Below are 6,000 nucleotides of genomic sequence, written 5' to 3' on the forward strand. Positions count from 1 at the left end.
CTCCAGCTCTGACCCCATCCGACCCCAGCTCTGACCCCATCCGACTCCAGCTCTGACCCCATCCGACTCCAGCTCTGACCCCATCCGGCTCCAGCTCTGACCCCATCCGGCTCCAGCACTGACCCCATCCGGCTCCAGCTCTGACCCCATCCGGCTCCAGCTTCTGACCCCATTCGACCGCAACTCTGACCCCAGCGCTGATCCCATCCGACCCCAGCTCGGACCCCATCCGACTCCAGCTCTGACCCCATCCGACCCCATCCGACCCCAACCATCCGACCCCATCCGACTCCAGCTCTGACCCCATCCGGCTCCAGCTCTGACCCCATCCGGCTCCAGCTCTGACCCCATCCGGCTCCAGCTCTGACCCCATCCGGCTCCAGCTCTGACCCCAACTCTGACCCCAGCTCTAGCTCTGACCCCAACTCTGACCCCAGCTCTAGCTCTGACCCCATCCGGCTCCAGCTCTGACCCCATCCGGCTCCAGCTCTGACCCCATCCGACCCCAGCTCTGACCCCATCCGACCCCAGCTCTGACCCCATCCGACTCCAACTCTGACCCCATCCGACCCCAGCTCTGACCCCATCCGACCCCAGCTCTGACCCCATCCGACCCCAGCTCTGACCCCAGCTCTGACCCCATCCGACCCCAGCTCTGACCCCATCCGACTCCAACTCTGACCCCATCCGACCCAAGCTCTGATTCCATCCGACCCCAGCTCTGACCCCAACTCTGACCCCATCCGACCCCAACTCTGACCCCATCCGACCCCAGCTCTGACCCCATCCGACCCCATCCGACTCCAACTCTGACCCCATCCGACTCCAACTCTGATTCCATCCGACCCCAGCTCTGACCCCATCCGACCCCAGCTCTGACCCCATCTCTGACCCCATCCGAACCCAGCTCTGATTCCATCCGACCCCAGCTCTGACCCCATCCGACCCCAATTCTGACCGCAACTCTGACCCCAGCCGACCGCAACTCTGACCCCAGCGCTGATCCCATCCGACTCCAGCTCTGACCCCATCCGACTCCAGCTCTGACCCCATCCGACTCCAGCTCTGACCCCATCCGACTCCAGCTCTGACCCCATCCGACTCCAGCTCTGACCCCATCCGACTCCAGCTCTGACCCCATCCGACTCCAGCTCTGACCCCATCCGACTCCAGCTCTGACCCCATCCGACTCCAGCTATGAGCCCATCCGACTCCAGCTCTGAGCCCATCCGACTCCAGCTCTGAGCCCATCCGACTCCAGCTCCAGCTCTGACCCCATCCGACTCCAACTCTGACCCCATCCGACTCCAACTCTGACCCCATCCGACTCCAACTCTGACCCCATCCGACTGACTGCCATCCGACTCCAACTCTGACCCCATCCGACCCCAGCTCTGACCCCAGCTCTGACTCCATCCAACCTCAGCTCTGACCCCATCCGACTCCAGCTCTGACCCCATCCGACTCCAGCTCTGACCCCATCCGACTCCAGCTCTGACCCCAGCTCTGACCCCATCCGACTCCAGCTCTGACCCCATCCGGCTCCAGCTTTGACCCCATCCGGCTCCAGCTCTGACGCCATCCGGCTCCAGCTCTGACCCCATCCGACTCCAACTCTGACCCCAGCTCTGACCCCATCCGACCCCAGCTCTGACCCCATCCGACCCCAGCTCTGACCCCATCAGACCCCAGCTCTGACCCCATCAGACCCCAGCTCTGACCCCATCAGACTCCAGCTCTGACCCCCTCCGACTCCAACTTTGACCCCCTCTGACTCCAACTTTGACCCCCTCCGAACCCAGCTCTGATTCCATCCGACCCCAGCTCTGACCCCATCCGACCCCAGCTCTGACCCCATCCGACCCCAGCTCTGACCCCATCCGAACCCAGCTCTGACCCCAATTCTGACCCCATCCGACCGCAACTCTGACCCCATCCGATCGCAACTCTGACCCCAGCTCTGACCCCATCCGACCCCAGCTCTGACCCCATCCGACCCCAGCTCTGACCCCATCTGACTCCAGCTCTGACCCCAGCGCTGATCCCATCCGACTCCAGCTCTGATCCCATCCGACTCCAGCTCTGATCCCATCCGACTCCAGCTCTGATCCCATCCGACTCCAGCTCTGACCCCATCCGACTCCAGCTCTGACCCCATCCGACTCCAGCTCTGACCCCATCCGACTCCAGCTCTGACCCCATCCGACTCCAGCTCTGACCCCATCCGACTCCAGCTCTGACCCCATCCGACTCCAGCTCTGACCCCATCCGACCGCAACTCTGACCCCAGCGCTGATCCCATCCGACCCCATACTGCAGACTCGCCCCCCTCAGTGGAAAATGGATTGTCCTATAATTGTAACAGGAGTCAGTTTGGGTGGGGTGAGTTTCCTTCTTTCTACAATTTAAAAGGGTGGCCACCAAGCGATCCGAGAACCCTTTTTCCCTTTAGCAACTCTTCCTCAGAAGCCAGGCTGTGAGGTTCCACCGACCTACCTGAGGACAGACGACTGGTCCCTGGAACAGGAGAATCCAGGGAGGTTCTACGGCCAAGCCCTTCAGAACGGAGAACCATGACCTCCTGGGCCAGTGTGGGGCAATCAGGATGAGAACTGTGTTCTCCACCTGAAATTTTCTCAACACTGCCGGGATCAACACTGGAGGCGGGGGGGAGGCATAACACCTGGAGAACTCCCAACTCTGAGCCAAGGCATCTACTCCTAACGCCCGTCCCACCTGCCTGGGGAAAAGAAGAGACGTGCTTTTGTGTTTTCTCTTGAGGCAAACAGATATGTTGATAGGACCCCCCACCTTCTGGTGATCCTCTCAAAGACCTCCTGCTTCAATACCCAGTGGCTCGCCCTCAGAGCCTTTCTGCTGAGGAAGTCCCCTATTTGATTCTGTTCTCCCTTCAAATGAATTGCCGAAAGAGACAGAACATTGGCCTCGGCCCATTTGAGGATCGATTCTGACAGAACCCAAAGAGCTCCGCTCCTGGTGCCCCCATTTATTGACATAGGCCACCATGAGGAATTGTCTAAAGCCTTTGAGAGTGTCAGGGAACTCACTGTATGTATGCCCGTCCCCGTATAGCAGCAGTTCCTCTTCGTTCCAGGCGCCATGCGCGGTGTCCCCGTCGGAGGCGTACGAGTTCCGGGACGAACGGACGTACGCTAATCTGAACACGCGGAGGCACCCGCGCAAACTGAACGTATGTACGTATTCACGCACGAACGGCCACCTCCACCAATCCTGGCTCACTTCCCTCTATATAAACAGGATCCTGGCCTGACACCAGTGCTGGATCGTCTTCAGCTACTCCTGAAAGACCTGATCCTTGTTCCTATGACCTTGTTCCTGTGACCCTTGTTCCTGTGATCCTTGTTCCTGTGATCCTTGTTCCTGTGATCCTTGTTCCTGTGACCCTTGTTCCTGTGACCCTTGTTCCTGTGACCCTTGTTCCTGTGATCCTTGTTCCTGTGACCTTGTTCCTGTGATCCTTGTTCCTGTGATCCTTGTTCCTGTGACCCTTGTTCCTGTGACCCTTGTTCCTGTGATCCTTGTTCCTGTGATCCTTGTTCCTGTGACCTTGTTCCTGTGACCTTGTTCCTGTGATCCTTGTTCCTGTGATCCTTGTTCCTGTGATCCTTGTTCCTGATACCCATTCCTTGGATACCCCTTGTTACGATCTCCTGGACTACCACTGACCTCGGCTTGGACTTTCGACTTTGGCTTGCTTCCTGATTCTGTACCTCGTTTGCTTGCATGTTACCAGACCCTTGCTCGTCCTTGACTACGCACCTGCCTCTTGTTCCTGTACCGCATTGCCCGCCAGTTGCCAACCTTGCCTGTTATAGACACGCAGTGCTTCCTGCATACCTGCTGAACGTCCGCTGCCTACCTCCGTGACCAGTCTACACCTCTTCTTCCGTGAGGACCCAGCGTCTCCAGGTCTTCAAACTTCCACCTGCAGGCACCTGCACCCTTTCGTTGTCTTCATGCTCCTTGTTCCCACCTCCAGGGGCGTGGAGACCGGAACCGTGCGAGAGGCCACCCTCAACAGTCTGACCCCGCTGTAAGGTACGTGACAGAGAGACAGATCCACCGCACCCAACTCCCTCCAGTTCGAGGACCGCACTACCTCCATCTTCCCCCAGGAACCCTGCACCACCCTGGATGCCCAGATGAGCTCTCCAACCTGAACCGCTCGCATCTGTTATGGTCCTGGATACCGGGAGGACTCACTTCAGGCCCTGTGACAGATTTATCTCCTTTATGCACCACCTGAGGGACCTCTTGACCTGAGGAGGAACTGAAACCAGCAAATCCAACGACCCCTGGCTGTGGTCCAAGATCCTTAAAATGAACAGTTGCAGAGGACAAAAATGTAGCCCACCCACTGCCCTGCTGGAAGTGTGGATGTCAGTAAGCCTAGGGCTGACATAATTCCCCTTACCGCAATCTGAGAACTGCCCTGGAGGAACAACGTTGCATTGTCTATCTTCTGAATCTTTTCCAAGGCCAGAAAGACCCTTTTGCTCTGTCGAATTCAACACATAGCCCAGAAAGGTGACCCTTTGGGCCGGGATTAAATTGGATTTCTCCAGGTTTACGAGCCAACCCAAGTTCTCGAAGATGTTTTTTGTAACCTGCAGATCTCGAACCAGTTGCTCCGAGGACGGTGCAAACAAAAGAAGATCGTCTAGATAAGCAATTAGCGAGACGCCTCTGAGCCTTAAGAATGCCAGTACCTCCACCATCACCTTGGTGAAGATACGGGGGGTGGGGGAAGAGGACAGACCAAAAAAGGAAGGGCCCTGAATTGGAGATGAAGAACCCCTTCCGCTGTTCTTACTGCCAGCCTGAGAAATATTTGATGGCTTTCTGCGATGGAAATGTGCAGATACCCATCTTTTAAATCTATTGATGCCATGAAACAGTTTGGTGGAAGCAGTGCCTTCACTGAATCCATCCGGAATCTCCTGTATGTGACAGAGATTCAGAGGCTTTAAATTCAGGACCAGCCTGAAATTTTCCCGAAGGCGTGCGGACCACAAAGATGTGGGAATAAAAGCCTCTGCCTCTCTCGCCCACTGGCACCTTTGTGCCACCACCTCCTGTAGTGAGGAGCACATGACTTTTCTGCACACTTTGGCATCTCGGTGACCAGAAGCCTGGGGGGGGGGGGGGGGGGGGGGATCCGAGAACTCCAACCGATAACCTCTCCTTATAATCCCCAGCATGAACTGATTGGAGGTGATCCTTTCCCACTGTGGAAGGGAAGCCCCCCAACCTTGCTCCCACCGTGATCCTGTCATTGGCTCTTTTTGGGCTGTTCAGGAGAACTGCCCCCCCCCCCCCCCCCACGGCCCTTGCCCTTCAGTCCCCCCCCCCCACGGCCCTTGCCCTTCAGTCCCCAGGACTTTTTCAGTTTCTCAGCTTTTGGAGTCTCCACCTTCTTTTGAAGTTGAGCCTTTTTAGCCTGACCCCCCTATTTTCTCTTAATGGGGAAGGCTTTCTTATCGGCTGTCCGATCCAGCACAGGCTCCAGCCCTGGTCCAAATAATAGATCACCCGTGAGAGGTATCCCACAAAGTTTAAATTCTGGATGCACTATACCCCCTGCCATGTTTTCAGCCATAAGGCTCTCCTGGCCGGATTAGTCAGGGCCGGGGATTTTGCAATATAAGCCGCTCCCTTGGAGTAACCCGGGAAAGGTAGAGGACGGTCTCCTTTGCTGTTCCAGCTTCTATATGGGCTTGGATCTGAGTAAGCCAGTATTCCATATTCCTGGCTACCACAGTGGCGGCCACCATGGCTGGTTTCAGGTTCCCCTGACCAGAGTCCCAAGCCTTCTTTAAAAGCGAATCCATCCTTCGATCCATGGGATCTGACAGAACCCTCATGTCCTCAAAAGGCCAGATCTGTATGCCTGGACACTTGGGAAAAATGCCGCATCTAACCGAGGTGACGTGTTCCATACCAGACACTCCTCTGCAA

The sequence above is a fragment of the Lithobates pipiens genome, unplaced genomic scaffold (genome assembly GCF_037356315.1).
Source record: "Lithobates pipiens isolate NorthernLeopardFrog02 unplaced genomic scaffold, aLitPip1_a1.2 Scaffold_63, whole genome shotgun sequence".
Taxonomy (NCBI): domain Eukaryota; kingdom Metazoa; phylum Chordata; class Amphibia; order Anura; family Ranidae; genus Lithobates; species Lithobates pipiens.